The sequence below is a fragment of the Mustela putorius genome, unplaced genomic scaffold (assembly GCF_011764305.1).
Source record: "Mustela putorius furo isolate JIRA1106 unplaced genomic scaffold, ASM1176430v1.1 tig00003845_pilon_pilon_pilon, whole genome shotgun sequence".
In the NCBI taxonomy this organism is placed as follows: domain Eukaryota; kingdom Metazoa; phylum Chordata; class Mammalia; order Carnivora; family Mustelidae; genus Mustela; species Mustela putorius.
Genome location: NW_025421998.1, coordinates 58,437,113 through 58,456,256, shown reverse-complemented (window position 1 = coordinate 58,456,256; position 19,144 = coordinate 58,437,113). Strand labels below are relative to the sequence as shown.

General features: G+C 38.5%; 1 protein-coding gene and 1 non-coding gene across 2 annotated transcripts in view; one reads left to right on the top strand and one right to left on the bottom strand.

The window, feature by feature from the left end:
• The window catches only part of HIBADH (3-hydroxyisobutyrate dehydrogenase), a 106,276-nt gene that overhangs the window by 66,800 nt on the left and 20,332 nt on the right, over positions 1-19,144 (top strand). The gene's annotated exons all lie outside the window — the stretch shown is intronic.
• On the bottom strand, positions 822-903 carry LOC123387117. The gene has a single exon (XR_006601474.1).

The window sequence follows — 19,144 nt, the reverse complement described above, 5'->3', positions numbered from 1 at the left end:
GCCTACAGGCTTGTCCTCCTTTCCTCCTCCTATCCTTCTCTTCCTATTGTGAGGATTATAAATGTATGTATACACACACATATATGTATATGATATAAATTGGTGGGTTGGAGTAAGTCATAGCCCTTGTTTTCAGGAGCTCACACTCTAGTAAAGTGAGATGGGCATGGAAAAAGATACTACATTATAGTACAGCTTAATAATTGCCATAAGAGGCATAAATGAGTTCCGTGATAAATTGATGCTATATTTTGGGTTATTTGTATTTATTGAATCTGATTTGTAGGCCAGTTGCTTTCCTAAAAAACTGATAGGTATTTATCATGCATTGTGGAGTTGGGTGAGGATGTTCCAAGAAAAAGAGATAATTTTTGAGGTTTGGAATTGGAAAAGGGCATGACATATTTGAAGAAGATTAAACTAGAGTCAGTGTATCTGGAGTTTTAATTGTTCCATATTCAGCTACTTACGATGTCCATCTTCTTTCCTTCTTTCCTTCCTTCCTTCCGGGAGAGAGGGAGACAGAGAAGAGGGGGATGTACAGACAGAGAGAGAGACTCTTAAGCCGGCTACACCCCCAGCGCTGAGCCTGACCTAGGGCTCAGTCCCACCACCCTGAGATTATGACCTGAGCCAAAATTGAGTCAGTTAACTGACTGAGCCACCTAGGTGCCCTGCTTACTATTTTCTAAACACATCCCATACTTTTTTGTTTTTATGTATTTACTTTCACAGTTCACTTCACCGAGAATTTCTCTCTGCCCCAAGTCACTCCCTGCCAGCATATCAGGATCTTTTTCTTTTTTTTCTTTTTTCTCTTCTGGTCTCAGTCCATTCTTAGCACACATTCCATCATCTGGTTCTAGAACTCTGATTGCTCAGTGGTCGTGTCATCATTGACCAGGGCTCACAGTCACAGCAGCAGAGGCCTCCCTAACTCTCCCTCATCTCCAGCCCAGCGTGCTGCCACTCATCTCCCCACCCCAGTCCTGAGCCACACTCCAGGCGAACAGTGCCACCAACAATGGGACTGATCATACAAGGAGAATACTGCAAGCTCATATGGGGGCTACATTGGGGACTCAGGGGTTGGGGACTCCCTGCCCTCCAACACTTGCTACACTCCCTGGGACGCTGATCGCCACCACCTCTGACCTGCCCGCCCAACCCATGCCCACCCCCCCACCCATCCCCACCCTCACCAGGCGCAGCATATCAGGATCTTAATCATCTTTCCTGGCCCATGTTGATCTGATCTTTTCAGTAAAGTTTTGCCTATTCATTTTTCCTAATTTCAGTCCACAAATGGCTGTAAAGTTTTCCTCCTTTGAATTTTGAACATTTTTAAGACAACTAATTTTCTTATAATTAAAGTTAATTTTATGGTGCAATAACTCTTGTTTGGATCACAGAACTTAATTTGAACAGGAATCCTGTCTTAATTATTTTTGTATACCCCAAAGAGCCAAGAATGGGTAACTTGTATATCGAAGATATTCAGTAAATACTTAATTTGTGTATAGTAAATATCTTATGAGATGTTTCAAACAAACAAAACTAAATAAGTAAAGCACAACATTAAAGTGATCTAGAGATTCCCAGTACTTAATGTTTCCTTTTAGATTACTTTCATGGAGAGTATTCATAAACTTGATTGACTGCTGTATCTAGTTGAATGAAATTTCTTGATTTCACTTTTAAAAGTAGATGTCATAAAAGCAACATTCTGTTGTAAATTTTTAGTGTAATACAGGTACTAATGGCAAAGATGAAACCTGTTTTATTATCAGAAAAGAGTTAAAGATATCCTGGCATAAAAATAAGATGGGAATCAATCTTTCCTTTGACATTTAAGGACCCATTTTGTTTCTTTGCATAGCCATCCACTGCTTCTGGCAGTATGGTGGATTAGGTGTGTTAAAATACCCTCCTGTCATAAAACATCCACGTGCTGGATCAGTTACAGCTAGCATACTTTTAAATGCATTTCAGAGTCCTCAAAAAATAAGGGAAATCCTTAATGACTAAATAATTGAAGAGTAGCCTGAAATCAGAGTGAGGGAACCCAGAAGCTCTGTCTGCTCTTGGGGCAATGTTGATTCTAGGAACCAGGAGCTTGGGGTATTTATACTCATGGGTGAAAGATCATGTTTTTTTTTTTTTTTTTTAAAGATTTTATTTACTTATTTATTTGACAGATCAGAAGTAGGCAGAGAGGCAGGCAGAGAGAGAGAGTGGGGGAAGCAGGCTCCCTGCTGAGCAGAGAACCCGATGCAGGGCTCGATCCCAGGACCCTGGGATCATGACCTGAGCCGAAGGCAGAGGCTTTAACCCAGTGAGCCACCCAGGCGCCCCAAGATCATGGGTTTAATGGAAAACTCGGCCTTGTGCTCACAGAAAGTAAGAAAGCTGATCCCTGCATTCCATTCACCCCCTGTACAAAGCCAAAATACCCAGGGACCATTCCCTCAGGGAAAAGGGTGGCCTGGTGTGCCTGCTGGTAAAGGGGACTAACTGGTAAATCTATCTGTCTTTGTTGATTATAGGTTATAAGAAATAAAATACATCAGTGTCCCTTGAATTTTTGTAATTTGGCTCTCATGGATGAAGAGTTCAGATTTAAACAGTGCACCCAATTGGGAGAACACTCAATCAATACATTTAAAGGCTTTATCATTATTATTATTGTTTTTTTTTAAGATTTTATTTATTTATTTGACAGAAATCACAAGTAGGCGGAGAGACAGGCAGAGAGAGAAAGGAGGAAGCAGGCTCCCCGCTGAGCAGAGAGCCGATGTGGGCCTCGATCCCAGAACCCTGGGATCATGACCTGAGCCGAAGGCAGAGGCTTTACCCCACTGAGCCACCCAGGCGCCCCTCATTATTATTTTTTAAAAGTAGTCTCCATGCCCAGCATGGAGCCCAATGGAAGGCTTGAACCCACAACCCTGAGATCAAGACCTAAGCTGAGATTAAGAGTCAGATACTCAACCTACTGAACCACCCCAGTGCCCCAAATTTAAGCAGTTTTGAGTTGGTAAGGCTGGTAGGGCCTGTCACCTACAAAAAAAATAAAAATCCTTCTGGAGAAAATCATCTTTAATCCAGGACTCTCAGAATTCACAAAGTAAATTCACACAGTAAATGTGAGCTAGCAAAAAAAAAAAAGGAAAACAAACAAACAAACCAAAAAAAACCCCCAGGCCCAGATAAGTTATCAGAGCAAGAGTCAATAGGAACAAACAATTCAATATCTAATACCTACAGATACTGAAGCTCCTCAAATAGAGTACAAAATGAGTATATATAAAACATTTAAATAAATAAAAGGTGGAATTAAAAATAGGTGGAAAAGGAAGAAGAGAATATTAGAAAAGAGTAATCAAATTTTGAGGAAAAAATATTGAAATTTAAAAATCAGTAGATAAGTTAAATGACGCATGAGAGCTGAAAAGAAAATTAGTGAATTGGAAGAGAGATCCAAAAAAATAACCCAAATGCAATACTGAAAGACTTAGAGATGGAAAAGATAAAATGAAAATATGAAAAGAAAGAAAATATGAAAAAAGAAAGAAAGATTAAGAAAAATGAATATATAGCTAGGAACAAAAAGTCAAACATGCATCTGAGTGGAGTTCCATATGGAATGGAGGAAAATGGTCAACATAATAATAACTGAGAATGTTCCAGAATTGGCATAAATCCACAGAAACAGGAAGCACAAGATATACCAAATAGTAGTAAAAACAAAAAAGAAGAAGAAGAAATCTTACTAAGGGCATGGTTGTAAAACTGTAAAATACCGATAGAAGATGAAAATAGCTAGAAAGAAAAGACAGATCACCTACAGAAGAACAAGAGTTTGATACCAGACTTCCTCTGAGCATAATTGAGGTATAATTTGGTACAATAATATTTACCCATTTTAAGTTTTAAAAATTGATGAGTTTAGACAACTGATAATCATCATCACAATTAAGCATGGAATATTTCCATCACCCCAGAAAGTTCCTTCATGCCCCCCATTTTGAAAGATTTTTAAAGGTAATCTCTACACCTAATGTGGGACTTGAATTTACAACCTCAAGATCAAGAGTCATATGCTTTACCAACTGAACCAGGCCCCTTTGTAGTCACTCCTTGCCACCAGCTCTAGTAATCACTGATGGCTTTCTATTACTGTAGTTTTGTCTATTTTAGAATATGTAACAACATCATATAAATATGCCTGTTGGGTTCATACAATATATAGTCTTTGTGTGAATAGCAGACTTTCTTAAGAGCAACAATGGCAGCCAGAAGACATGGAACAATCTTGTCAAAGTACTGACAGATAACTTGTCAACTTAGAATTTGCATCCAGCAAAGCTATTCTTCAAGAATGTTGGGGAGATTCCAGTTATGGTTAAGATAGAATGAAAAAACACTGACCTTTTATTGAATGTAACTAAAAACCTTGGGCAGAATGCATGGAGCAGCTATATGAGAACTCAGAAAAGTAAGTGGTAGGAGGTAGATTGGAGAAGGAGAAGAGAACCTGAAGTACAAAAGCTCTGCCAACAAACTCCCTAAAACCCTTCCCCTGCACTTTGTATTTTCCAGCCTGGAATCTAAGGCAGTGTGAATCTGGAACTGTGCATGGGTATAAACAAAACAAAACAAAAAGTTGCAAGAGAAAGGAACTTTCTGGTCTAAGAAGCAGGAACAGGGGCCTTATGAAACAATTCACTTCTTATTTTACTCTTAGCACTGCCAAACTGACGAGCCTTTCTCCTGAAATTGCAATTTTGTGGAAGCAATGGTAGCCATGCAGACTCTTAAAAATATGAGTGGGGGTTGGGGGGTGCCTGGGTGGCTCAGTTGGTTAAGTAACTACCTTTGGCTCAGGTCGTGATGCCAGAGTCTGGGATTGAGTCCCGCATGGGGCTCCTAGCTCTGCAGGGAGTCGGCTTCTTCCTCTGACTTTCTCCCCTCTTATGCTCTTGCACGCTCTCTCTCTCTCTCAAATAAATAAAATCTTAAAAAAAAAAAAATGAGCAGGGGATTCCTTCTCTCTGACCAGAGGAAGTATGGTCAAAAGAGTGGGGAGGAATCCCTGTTGCTTTTTACTTTCTTTATTCTTCTTATCCTTGGCCCCAGAGACATACCTTTTTTCAGGAATCATAGGACATTATATACAGAGGACCACAAAGGGAGGATTGGAAGTGGGAGAACTAGAGTGTCCATGGGGGAGCAGTTCATAGGATGAAACTCAAGAAAGGGGTCCTGTATGTTGTATAAATTATTGGGATCCCCCTGAGTCATACAGTATGGATCTCTCCTGAACAGCATACCAAAGGATATAAGAACTTTATGGGTTAGACAGCCCTCCAAGTATCAGATTGGCCCCTGGCTGATGCATGTGTAGAACAGATTCAAATAGTACTGCAGAGACTTTGAAAACTGAACTGACATTGGGACCACAGCTCACAAAAGGCATGTTACAATTTGGTTTGACCCTAACCTGGTTGATTGCTTGGTAAAACAAACAGACAAAACCCCAAACCCCAAATATTCTTCATAGAATTTGAACAAGACCTAGAGTCTCATGTAAATATTCCAGATATCTGTGATATGATTAAAATAAAAATTACTTGACACAGGAAGAACCAGAAAAGTCTGATAAATTCTCAAGTGAGAAGACAATCAAGATGCCAAACCTGAGATTACAAGGCAGTGACTCTAAAACAGCTATCATAACCATGTTCTGAGAAGAAAAGAAATAGAAGCAGTTAAAGCCAAATTGAAATTTTATAACTGAAAAATACAGTAACTAGAAATTTGAAAAAAAAAATAGTGGGTGTGTTTAAAAGCAGAGTGGCTATGACAAATGAAAGAGTCAGTGAATTTGAAGACAGAAATGACTTGAATAGAATGTATCCATTCTGAACAACAGAGAGAAAAAAAGACTTTAAAAATAGAGCCTCAAGATCCTATGAGATAATATCAAAAGGCCTAACATTTGTGACATTGGAGTTCTAAAAGAGATGAGAGTGTGGTACAGAAAAAAAAAAAGCATTTGAAGAAAAAAATGGCTGAAAGCTCACCAAATTTAACAAAAGACAAACTTATAAATCCAACAAACTCAGTGCACCTGAAAAAGGATAAAAACAAAGAAACCCATGCCCAGATATAGTATAATCAAACTGCTGAAAACCAGAGAAAAAGAAGAAAAATCTTGAAAGCAATCAGAGAAAAATGATGCATTAACGGGGCAACAATGATTGGAATGACTTCAGAGAAACTATGAATCCCAGAAGACAGTGGAACAACACATTATAGTGCTGAAACCCAAGTCATATATGGCAAAATATTCTTAAAGAATGAAGGGATATTCTTAGCTAAAGGAAAACTAAGAAAATTTACCTCCTGAAGAGCTGCTCTAAAAACATAGGTATTGCACCTAATAGAATAACCTTAAAATGCAAGATGCAAACAAGTATAGAACCACAAGGAGAAATTGACAGATATGGCATACCATCATAGTGGTGTTTACCACTATACACACACCATAAGAGGTGTATATAGAACCTCTTACCCAGAAATTGAAAGAGAAATGTATTTCCCAAGATTTGGAAAAATTAGGGACACCTGGCTGGCTGAGTTGGAGAAGCGTGTGACTTTTGATTTTGGGGTTGTGAGTTTGAGCCCCACATTGGGTATAGCGATAACTAAAAAAAAAAACAAAAAACAAAAGAAAAAGACTTGAAAAATTATTAAAAGTTAATCACACAGGGGCGCCTGGGTGGCTCAGTGGGTTAAGCCGCTGCCTTCGGCTCAGGTCATGATCTCAGAGTCCTGGGATCGAGTCCCGCATCGGGCTCTCTGCTCAGCAGAGAGCCTGCTTCCCTCTCTGTCTCTCTCTGTCTGCCTCTCCACCTACTTGTGATTTCTCTCTGTCAAATAAATAAGTAAAATCTTAAAAAAAAAAAAAAAGTTAATCACACAATAGACCACAAAGCAAGTCTTCAGTACTGAAGCATCTATATCTTATAGATTGTATTCTTTAACCACGTGCAATTTAATTAGTATCAAAAGCAAATAAATAAATAGATAAATAAATCTTCTGTACATTTGAAATTTAAAATCACATTTCTAAAGAATTCATATTCTTTAATCAAAGAAGTCATATAAGAAAATATATTTAGAACTCTAAAGTGGGGATGCAGCTAACACAGAACTTTTAGGAAAAAGTAAATGCAAATTTTGAATGGAATTTGAAAGTATATGATAAAGAAACAAGCTGAGTGTTACAAAAAGCTTCTAGGGGCACCTGGGTGGCTCAGTTGGTTAAGAGTCTGCCTTTGGCTCAGGTCACCATACTAGTGTGGATCAAGCCCCACATCTGCAGGGAGCCTGCTTCTCCCTCTCCCTTGGCTGCTGAGAGAGCTTGTGCTCTCTCTCTATGTTAGATAAATAAATGAAATCTTAAAAAAGCTTCTAAAATTAAAAAAAATTTCCTGAATAAAAATGAAATATATATTAAAGGATAAAATGAACTTAACAGCAACAAAAACCAAGTAACACAATTTTTTAAATGGGCAAAGGACTTGAGTAGACACTTCTCCAAGGAAAGTGTACAAATAGTCAATAAAACAATGAAGAAATGGGGTACCTGAGTGACTTAGTTGGTTAAGCGTCTGACTTTGGCTTAGACGCTTAGTTGGTTAAATGTCTGACTTTGGCTCATAATCTCAGGGTCCTGGGATCAAGCCCCATGTTGGGCTCCATGCTCAGTGGGGAATCTGTTTCTCCCTCTCCCTCTGCCCCACCCCTGCTCATGCATGCTCTCTCTCACATAAAATCTTAAAAAAAAAAAAAAAAAAGAAAAGAAAAGATGCTCAACATCACTAGTCATTACAGAAATGCAAATCAAAACCACAATGAGATACCACTTCAACTTAACACTCATTAGAATCTAGGCTATTTTGGGGAAAAAAATTTAAAAAAACCCACCACAAAAACCAGTATTGGTGAAGATGTGGAAAAAGTGGAAACCTTTGTGCACTACTCATGGGAAGTAAAATGGCACACCCTCTGTGGAAAATGTTATGGTAGTTCATCAAAAAATTAAACAGAGTATTACCATATAATCTAGCATATACCCAAAAGAATTGAAAACAGGAACTTGAAACGTTATTTGTACACCAGTGCTAATAGTAGCGATTTTCACAGTGACCAGAAAGTAGAAACAGCTCAGGTGTCCATTGATGGGTGAATGGATAAACAAAATGTGGTGTGTACATATAATAAAATGTTAACAGACTTAAGATGGAATGATATTTCTGATAACGGGCTCCAACATGGATGAACCTTGAAGATGTAATGCTAAGTGAAATAAGTTAGACATAAAAGGACAAATATTGTATGATTTCTTTCCCCTACCCCTTCCCTCTGTCAGTCATCAGTCTGTTCTCTGTATAGGTCTCATTCTGCTTTTTGTTTATCCTTTTGTTTTGTTTTTAAGTTTCCCTGTGTGAATGAAAATCATATGACATTTGTCTTTCTCTCTGACGTATTCCACTTAGCATAATACTCTTTTTTTCTTAAAAGATTTTATCCATTTATTTGAGAGAGAGTATGAGAGAGAGAGAGAGAACCAGTGGGGGGATGGAGGGACAGAGGGAGAGGAAGAAGCAGTCTCCCTAATGACCAGGACCTTGGGATCAGGACCTCAGCCGAAGGCAGTTGCTTAACGGACTGAGCCACCCAGGCTCCCCTAGCATAATACTCTTTAGGTCAATCGATGTTGTCGCAAATGTCAAGATCTGGACCTTTTTATGGTGTCATGTTGCTTCTCTGTCTTGGCTATTGTGCAATAAATGTAGGGGTGTCTGTATCTTTTCGAATGAGTGTTTTTGTTTTCTTCAGGTAAATATCCAGTAGTGGAATTATTGCATCATATGGTATTTCTTATTTAAATTTTTTAAGGAACCTCTGTATGTTTTCCACAGTGGCTGCACCAATTTATATTCCCACCAACAGTGCATGAGGGTGCCTTTTTCTCCACATCCTCACCAAGACTTATTTCTTATCTTTTTTATTTTAGCCATTCTGACAAGCGTAAGGTGATATCTCATTGTGGTTCTGATTTGCTTTTCCCTGGCGATTAGTGATGTTAAGTATTTCTTTATGGGTCTTGGCTGTCTGAATGTCGTCTTTGGGAAAATGTCTATTCAGGTCCTCTGCCCATTTTCAAATTGGAGTATTTGGGTTTTTTTGGTCTTGAGTTATAGAGGTTTTTTTTGTTTTAAGATTTTTATGTATTTATTTGTCAGAGAGAAGAGAGAGAGCAGAAAGCAGGGAGTGGCAGGCAGAGAGGGAGAAGAAGACTCCCCGATGAGCAGGGAGCCCGATGTGGGGACTCAGTCCCAGAATCCTGGGACCATGACCTGAGCTGAAGGCAGATGCTTAACTGACTGAGCTAAACTCAGGTGTCTTGAGTTGTATAAGTTCTTTACGTATTCTGGATATAATATTTTCTAAACCATACTTTACAGGTTTCTGTGATTTTCCTCATCTTCTGTTTTCATTAACAAATCAGGAAAAATTTTTAATAAAAATTTTTAAAACTTTAAAATTTTTAATAAAATGCTATTCATTATTTTCTACATTATAAGACCTCTTCCACTTCTCGTGTTGCTGGAAATTTCTTCTTCTTCTTCTTCTTTTTTTTTTTTTTTTTGTTGTTGTTGCTGGAAATTTCTTACTCTCAGTTTAGTAGATGGTTATTATGCAAAGAGCTCTGGGTCGAGGGGAAGCAAACAGGTGAACAACTATAATAGAGATCAATGTGATAAAATAAAATGTGTGTGGGGGATGCACAGACAGGCTTATTGGGTACTTATGGGGTGGGGGTTGGAAATGACACTTGGCTGAACTTTAGAAGAGTTAGTAATGCTAGCTAAGCAGAGCCTGAGATGGGTGCTGGAGTTGGGAGTAAGTGTGGGTATAGCATACCAGGAAGAGACAGCATGAGCATAGGAAGGCAAGAAAGAGGAAGTTCATCTTTTGTACATAGGGGAAAAAAGGAATCATCTGATTTGGCTAGAATGTCAGGTGGTGGGTGTCAGGAGCTGAGAAGTTAATCTAGAAAGGTGAGCTGAGATCAAACTTGGAAGAACTTTGTATGCCATGCTGAGAAACTTGTAATCTTGAGGTAAGTTAGAGATGTTGAAAGATTTCAAGGAGACAGATAAGATGAATGGTTCTAATGGCATTGGTGACAGTTGGGTTCAGGGGAGAGTGTGCAGGCAGGGGAAGACCAATTAAGGTGTTAGTATTTTAGGTGAAAGATGAGCAGAGCCATGACTAGAGCCAGTAGCTGGGAATGGAAAGAAAAGTGGAGGAAAAATAAAATATGTTTTGTTAAGTTGGTAGAGTAAATTCATGTTTCGATGTACCTGTTCTGTTCAGAGTGCATGAAAATCATAGAATATAGTAATAGAATATACAAGAAGATAAGTAGGAACATAGTTGTGCTCCAGGATGAGATACATGTCTCCATGGACCAAAACCAGACTGGAAATACAGTGTATTGAGTGACGCTAAACCATCTGCTAGCTAAGTTCTGGGTCCAGAACTGGGCAATACTGGGTGGGAGTTCTGTTCTTAGGAAAAAAGTACTCCATGGGAGTGATGGGGACTGGTCCCAGGTACACAGCTGGCAGACCAGGAAGCTCAAATCCCCCACTGACCATTGCCTAGGGCTATAGTTTTTAGCAAGCTTTGAACCTAGGACATGGAAAGACATTACAATGGTAAGACGAGGCACTGAACTAAGCCATCTGCTGGCTCCATGACAAGATCTGTGATTCCTAGTATCCCTAAAGAGCAGACACCCCCCAACCCCCAGCCAGTGTTAAGAACTGGTCCTAAACTGGGACCTCGGAAACCAAAAAGAGAAAACCATAAAATCATAGGGAGAAGTGAGCACAGATGGCCAGGGCAAGGGCATGGGGAGTAAACAAAAAGTTTTCCAGGCACAATGAGTCTGCAAACTGAAATTCTACATACATAAGAAAGAAAATAGACAACAAAATAACTGTACCGAAGGAATTATTAAATGATGTACTTTAGTACATCTAAGAAGAAAAAATCAGTCTAAGGAGAAAGAGAATATAAGGAACAATGATGAGCACAGAATGATTTTTTGAAGTCGTTATTAACTTTATTGACAATTTAAAAAACATGTTATTGTGTGTGTTTAAAAAGGTTAAACTAGGGGCCCCTGGGTAGCTCAAGTTGGTTGAGCAACTGCCTTCGGCTCAGGTCATGATCCCAGGGTCCTGGGATCGAGCCCCAAATTGGGCTCCCTGCTCAGTGGGCGGCCTGCTTCTCCCCCTCCCTCTGCCTATTTGTGATCTCTCTCTCTCTCTCTCTCTGTCAAATAAATAAATAAATAAAATCTTTAAAAAAAGGTAAAACTAAAACTCTGGACAGTAAGATGTATTGTGTTTGGGGGAGTAGAGTGATGTCTCCTGGCTTAATGCATACTAAGGCTCACATCATATTTAAGAGAAAATAGAAATCCTGAAAAACTTCTGATGTTATTAGTTAGTTATATGTGTTTAAAGTTTTAAAGGATTATCATTTAGAAGAACAGAAAAGCAATCGATAGCTAGAAAAAAACCACAGGAAAGTAAAGGAATTTAGAAGACTTTTATCAATACAATAAAAGGCAAGAGAGGAGGGAAAAATTTTTTCAAGGAAAAATGAAAATAAATACAAAATGTGCTAGAAATATGTCTAATCACAATAAATGTAAGCAAATTCAATTACTTTTCATGAAATTATGATTTAAAAATCTAGCTATCTACTCTTCTTGAGACATGCCCAGTTGTCTTTAAAAAGGAAAAGCTATGTCGAAAGGGAAAGAAAATAACCAACTGAGAAAGTACTAACAGAAAGAGAAATTTCAGACCAGAATCAACAGAAATTAATAGATTAGTGGATATAGAAAGGTAGGAAGATTGGGACGCCTGGGTGGCTCAGTTGGTTAAGCAGCTGCCTTCGGCTCAGCTCAGGTCATGATCCCAGCGTCCTGGGATCGAGTCCCACATTGGGTTCCTTGCTCCGCAGGGAGCCTGCTTCTCCCTCTGACTCTGCCTGCCACTCTGCCTGTGCTCACTCTTGCTCTCTCTCTCTCTGACAAATAAATAAATAAAATCTTAAAAAAAAAAAAAAAAAAAAAAGAAAGGTAGGAAGATGTCAGATGACTCTAAGGTAGCATTTCCTGGAGCATAGCCCTAGGGAAAACTTAATTCTGAGGATGTTCCTTAAAAAAAGGAATTTTGTGATCAAATAAATTTGAGAAATGGTGTATTTTCCTATCCCCCTCTTGGATATATTCAGGTTCATATTTGCATATTAAGTCGTTAAATTCTTAGACATTTAACTTTGTTTAGCAAGGTATATCTATTTTATCCGAAAATCTTTAATCAATTTGAGGAACTATTGGGTGGGAATTTGGAAATGACTAAGAAAGCTTTCAAATGGAAAAAAGAGCTTCAGGAACCAAGAATTGACCACATGGTGCTGCTGAAAACACTCTCCTTTTTTCTGTCTTTATTATTTGCTTGTTTCTGCTATGCTTTGCATGTCAACCCCATTACCTTACTGCACACACTCTTCCTGTGAGCCCTCAGCAGCCATAGCTTAGCAACCCAGGGAAGACCTCTCGGTTTTGTTGTATTTGCTTGGCCCCATGGGCTAGTTGCCCTAAGGATGGGATGCCCTCATTGTCCGTGAGTACAGCCCTTTGGCCAGAGTAGCACGATTTGTTGACAGAAGGAGGATGGGAAAGGTTATTGGCTGGAAACAAAACATGGCTGCCACATAACTGTAAATATCCATTAATATCTTGTGGCAGTCATATTCTTGGGAACTGACCTTGAGAACTGCTGCCCTGGGATTTCTAGTGCTATAGTAGTGTCTTAACTGAGAGAGGACACATAGGAGGAAGAACCAGTTTGGTGTCTGCGTGAGAGAATGGCAAGACAAAAGTTGTTTAAACATGTGGAGCTCATTAGATTGGAAATACTTTGTTTGTTTCGTTTTAGATTGGAAGATTTTTGAGCCTAGAGACTATTAAAATACCATCCTGCCTTGAAGTTGCCTGGCACAGTGCTGTGAACTATAGTAGGAGTTTACTAAAGTTGAAAGGATATATGAATTAGCTGCGATAAATTGATCAATTTCACAAATTAGTAGAATTGGAGATGGGATTCTACTCCAAGCTCCAAGCTGTTGATTTGCACAAAATAATACTGTTAGTGTCAGAACTGGAGCTTGAATGGAGCTCTGCTGTGCCTTCCCTACACTGCTACTCACTCTCCATATGCAGAACTTGGGTCTTCTTACGTAATTGCCTGCTTAGGGTAAAGCCTTTTTCCCATTTGCTTCTGCACAGGGGCTGCCTTTTTGTAGGTGGTCTGCCTTGAATTGAAACATTCTACAATTCATACAAAGGCACCACCATTTCTTATGCCTATAGGGAAAAAGGAAATTAAATAAACGTAGCCTCTTGGCCTAAATCTGGCTTCATAATTAGGCAGAGCAGCAGCCCTCACCTTGCTCCCAATTATTATCTTGGGATTATTGCCTTCTCTAAAATCTTAGAGTCATTTCATTTCACTTTACATCCTCTCATATTTTATATCCCCACCCTTCAGCCCAACCATGCCAAGACTCTAGGTGGCATCTAATTTTTATGAATGTTGGCATATCTATATCTATATCTATATCTATATCTATCTGTGGCACATACAACATGGTGGAACTTCTTTTTTTCCCAACTACCATGTTTGTGGCTGAAGTTTAAATACCAGTTCCTATGGATTTATAATCGTTTGCTTCTTTCTGTAGCCTGTTTTTGGCTTAACCAGTTCTTGATTGTAGGTCATGTGCTTTGGTTAGTCTCTTGCTTTTTTCAACTTAACTCCTCGATGACCTCTTAGCAGAACTTGTACATATTGTCTTTGAGGGAGCCACCTGGCCTAGTTAAGTTAAGATAGTGCTGGGAATTGGAGGATCTTAGTTTTACCCATTTGCCTCAACTGTGTACATTTATGTATTTTCTATTAATTGTTATTTTTTATTAATTATTATAAGACTAGGCTTTCCTCAGTTTTCTTTAGACAACTACATATAGGTTCATAAAAATCATTATATTAAACATTACTAGCATGTTAAAAGTTAATAGCATTTCGCTGAAATCCTCTGGGGTTTTAGTGTGTGAGAATCAGAATACCACCAACAAAAAGAAATTCTTTAAATTTTCTTTTAAAATTTATTTTATTTTTAATTGTGGTAAAATATACATAACATAAAAGTTATCATCTTAACCATTTCTGAGTAGACAGTTCAGTTCACTAGAATTTACTACATTCACATTTTTGTGCAACCATTACCACCATCTATCTCCAGAACTCTTTCTATCTTGCAAAACTGAAATTATATGCTCATGAAACAGCAACCCCTTATTCCCCTCTCTGCCCAGCCCCTGGAGGAGAGTCGCTGTTTTACTTTCTGTCTTTATGTGAATTTGACTATCTGGGCACCCCATATAAGTGTAACCATGACAGTGTATTTGTCATTTTGTGACTGGCTTATGTGACTTAGCATGATGTCCTCAAGGTTCATCCATGTTCAGCATGTGTTAGAGTTTCTTTCTTTTTTAAGGTTGAATAATATTCCATCGTGTGTATATATCACATTTTGTTTATCCATTCATACATTGATGGACATTTGAGTTATTCCTACCTTTTGGCTATTGTGAATAATGCCACTATGAAAACTGGTGTATAAATAGCTCCTCAAGATCCTACTTTCAGTTCTTTGGGGATATATATCCAAAAATGGAATTGCTGGATCTTACAGTGATGCTATTTTTATTTTTTGAGGAGCTGCCATACTGTTTTCCATTGTGGCTGCTTCATTTTATATTCTAATTGTGCAGTTAGAGTGCACAAGCATTTTGATTTCTCACATTCTTGCCACTGCTTGTTGTATCTATTTTGCTTTATAGTAGCCATCCTCATGGGTATGAGGCTTTGTTTGGTAATGAATTCTGATTCATATATATTGAGCTGGAGTCTAGACTTGAATGACAAGTTGATTGTTGTCTTGGTACTTGACATACTGACGAAGTCACAACGGTTGGCTATGCACATAGTCAGGAGGTAGGGTGTATTAAAGGGTAAGGAGGGAAGGCTGTCTATGAGATGGTGATGTGTGTAGTTTATTGTTTATTTTCAAAAAAGGGGGAAGAAGTACTCCTTTTTGCTATGATTTGTTCTCATGAAACCAGATGAAGAATTCTCCCCACTTATATTGTCAACATTCAGTAGTTGCCTTTATCACATACTTGGTCTCACAACACTTTGTAAATGTTTTATTACACAGGTTTTCAGTACTTGAAGTCGACCACAAATATAATGATTTTTTTTTATTGCTTCCTATAGGAGTGTTTTTCTTCTTAATAAGGAAATAACAACTGAGATCCAAACCCTGTGTAAACAGCATGTCTTTGACCCACATGCAAATGTGGTTACTCTTCCTTAATGTTACGTTTTGCAGCATCAGAAATGGTTACAGAACAATAAGTAACAGCTGAAGGCCTAGAAGGAATGAGAGTGGACGGAGTCCAGCTTCCATTTAGAAGCACCTCTTCTTCAGCTGTGCCCACTCCAAAATTCAAGAGTCCAGATTCTCAAAGGGATTCCTGAGTGGATTCAGAGACTATAATTCCTCGTTAGCTGAGCGTAGCTTTTTTGCACAGCCTTCTCTTTAGTTTCTTGCTGTCCTCAGTTTACTTTGGTTTGCTATGAGGTTATCATCTTGCCTTTTCTTATTCTTTCTTACTCTCTACCGTCTCTTCTTTTTACCTACCCCCAAAGTTGTAAAGAATATATGTGAACAATCAGTTCTCTGTAAAATAGAGGGCAGGTGATCATCACACTTGTTTTTTTCTCAAGCAGACTGGAGGGGGGAAAGCCCCAGAGCGGGTGGAATATGGCAGGAATTGGATTACTCAAAATCTGGCCCTGTTTTTTGCTTTGTGATTGTTAATGCTGAACACAAAGAATGTATAGAAGATAACAAATTCCTATCACAGAAAAATGTTGCAAATTATGCAGCTCCTAAAGAAAGTAAAATAGAAATAAGAAAAGTCTAATAAAGTTGCAAGCATTTAATGAAAGGTGTTTTTTTTTTTTTTGTCTCTCTTTTTTTAAGATTTTATTTATTTATTTGACAGAGATCACAAGTAGGCAGAGAGGCAGGCAGAGAGTCCGATGCGGGACTCAGTCCCAGGACCCTGAGATCATGACCTGAGCCGAAGGCAGAGGCCCAACCCACTGAGCCACCTAGGCACCTGAAAGCTTTTTTTTTAAAAAACTTGGCTTTTAGAAATTAATTTTGAAGTTGAAAGACACATTGTCTACAAGGTGGAGTTTTTAAGATCACAGTCTCCAGTGGCATTAAGTTAACTTTCTCCTTGGACTCCAGACATCAAGCTTTCAGAAGCCTAGACTTAACATTGCACTTCAACACTGGGCACCATCTTCATCTGGGGTGAACGTCAGGGAATTGGTTTTTAAAGTGATTTTTAAAATGAAAGCAAACCATTTTATTCTCTGATTTCCCCATCCTTTAAAAACCCCACTGTGTTTCTGTCTGATGGCTTCCATACTGCACTCACTGGTCCTTCTCAAGCCCGCCCAGCTCCATGTGGAACGTTCTGTTGCTCTTTCAGCATAAGCAGGTCTATTGTGATATTTATCTGAATTCAAACAAGGCTAATTAAAAGAGCTGCTGACAGTTGTTGTGATCTGACTTTGACTGCAGCTTGATGGTCATTATGGGTAAATAATGAACCAGGTCTGCAAATGTAGCAGCTGCCAACTTTGGATAGAAGAACGGCTATTGCTTCCAATTTAAGGATCTATCGACCGCTTCCTTTCTCCCTGCAGATCTTCTGCAGAAAACTAATGTTTTCTGCTGCTGTGTATTGTGGTTTCAGCTGTTTCAGATATAGCCTATAATTTCCTTCTTTAATATTTAACTTAGGACATTATTAGCTTTCAGAGTTAACAACTTTTCTATTTTGAAGAAGTTCGGCTTTGTCCTTACGCATGCTATAACTAGCTAACCAGCTATCGTTTATTTATATGCATTTCATTTGAATTATGCAGGAAACGGCTAGTCGTAGAAGAACAAGGTATAGCTTTATGAAGATGTTTCAGAAGGCTGTGTAGATGTTTTGGTTTTGGTTTTGTTTTTAAGAGATCGATACCTGTCCCTTGGTATTGTTTTCCTAAAGTTAAGAAGACACCTGCTGTTAAACCTCAGGTTCCGGTTTTGTTCACCTCATCAGGGACTTCCGAAATATTTTGATGCAAAAGCTCTATCAGTGCAGAGGAACTTCAGTGATTTATATTAAAATGCAGTATTGAATATATTGTCACTCCATCGTGAGCTTTTCCTTGTCCTATTAGCAAGTGGGGAGGGACAGGTGTATGAAAGGTAAGAGAAAAGGCACACTACATTCATAGATGAATGTCCTTCCCTGCAGATTTCCCACACTTACAAAATATAGCTTCTGGATTTAAAAGTCACATTCTAGACTTTAACAGCAGCGAGTACTTAACAGCACATCGCTAGCATTTGTTCACCTGCGGAAAAGGCGATCTGCATTATGTAAAGCACGAGGCTGCAGTGCTGCTTTGTGCATAATGCAGCAGAGCTTTGAGATCTTGCTGGGAGGAAATGATCCCAAACATGCCCCTGAAAGACAGGTCTTATTTTGAAAAATAATGATGAAAAATTGCTTATTTCTCCCATGTGTCCGTGTCTGTGTTTATTTCAGGAAAAACTAACTAAACTTTGTTTATCTGACTCTACAGTAGTGTCGAGAGTGTTTTTGCTTTTCTCTTTCCAGCACAGATAATGCCAGAAGTAGTGTTAACAAGGGGTTATGTTATGCTGGCTTATGTTAAACCAGATCACCCCCTAACATGTGCAGAGCCATTCATCTGTGTCACCAAAACCCAAGAGAACATCTGACATGGACTCTGAAACAGAAACAGTGATCACTTACAAATCAAACATGGCACGCTCTAAACTGATTGTGCACGGCAATCTTTTCTAGAAAGGACAACTAATTGAACATGATAAAGTGTAAAGTTAATTAACACCCTTAAATTTGTTGATTACTTTCACGGGATTATATTGTTCGATGAGTAGCAGCTTTCTGTCCCAGCTGTCGCCTATTTCAGTGAATGTCCCCGGTAAACAATAGAGACACCATAACAAGTCGTAAATGGTCCCTGTGACAGCAGCCCCTTGTGAGGCTGCATCTGTAGAAAATGATTAGAACAATTGCATTTTAAAGACGGCTCACATTGCAGCCCAAGTCCCATTGGTCCTCTTCTTGATCTCTTTTGATGGCAGACTGGTTAAAACATTTAAGTTCTTTTGAGTAAATTAAGTGATTTACTGCGTTTTGCTATATATCAGTGAGAGTGCTTTGGTGGCAAGATTTTTTACAGTACCAAAAATAAATACAATTTGATTGTACTTTCTAGATTTTAGTCTCTTCTCTCTCTGGATTTGAAGGTCTCTTTTTGATAGTCCTAGGATTAAAAATAATCTCCTTATTTGTGACTTGTAAATGGTTATTCTAAGTTATCAGCACTTGCATAATGGATTTTCTGTCATAACCCTTGGTTCAGCTTCTTAGTAAGGCTAAATTCCAAATTTCAATTCTGTGCTGCTCTTAGGCCATAGACCTTGAGATACTCAGGCTGCGTAAGTTTACTTGTTATATTTAATTTTTTTATAACATTTGTGTGATAACCATGTAAAATACCTCTCCAAAGTATTCTTACATTTGAGCTTACATTTGAGCTTACATTGAGTGTGTATGACAAGTGATTTTATCACTGTCTTCAGAGGGAGGAACCAAACTTATCCAAGTGGGGTGACCTTGAATTGTGACCTTACTTCAGGTGTCAACTCAGATTACATGTTCTTCATTTTTTGGTGTCTTCATGATAACGTCTCTGTACATACGCATTTTTGCTTTCGTGTGTATATGCAACAA